This window comes from Cyprinus carpio, chromosome B1 (genome assembly GCF_018340385.1).
Source record: "Cyprinus carpio isolate SPL01 chromosome B1, ASM1834038v1, whole genome shotgun sequence".
Lineage (NCBI taxonomy): Eukaryota > Metazoa > Chordata > Actinopteri > Cypriniformes > Cyprinidae > Cyprinus > Cyprinus carpio.
This window is the reverse complement of record NC_056597.1, coordinates 23,402,804-23,403,474: the sequence shown is the minus strand read 5'-3', so window position 1 is coordinate 23,403,474 and position 671 is coordinate 23,402,804.

The window sequence follows — 671 nt, the reverse complement described above, 5'->3', positions numbered from 1 at the left end:
AACAAGCCAGGTTATGATCTAGCTGTAACATTTACTAGTCTTTCTTGCCACATATAGAGCCTGGTGATATGTATGGTATTTGTGAGTTATGATATTTTGGTTTCTGATTTACAAAAAGCACATTGTTTGTGCATGTGTACACTGGGCTGGAGAAATAATGAGGACTGTTTATTGAAATCAAATCTGAACATTTCTCTATGCCACAGGAATGGCACAAGTGAAAGTTACCTATAGAGTTATTATGTTGAAATTCAAAATAGAGATTGTTTTGCTCTTTTGAAAATGGATTGAACAATAAATATCTTTACCAATGTATTAGATAGATTCTGAAGATGTGAAATCTATGTATTTAATCTTTAAGTAAATTAAAGATGTTCTAATAAATGCTCTGTATTATGTTTTATGAAGTACTGATGTTTAATAAAATGAAGGGGGAATCCTGTTCCATTTGTAAATTCAGTGCTGCAAAAACTTTATAAATAAAGACTGTATCTAAATGATTCCACTTTTTGATATGTGACATCATGAAGAACTGACATTTGGTCTGTTCCCATATCTTCAAAATTACTTTTAGAAAACATAAGATCACACAAAATTGCAGGGAGATGTAGGCAAGCTGTGCAATATAATACAATGCATGAATAATGTAGAGGATGGTTCAACCACTTTTT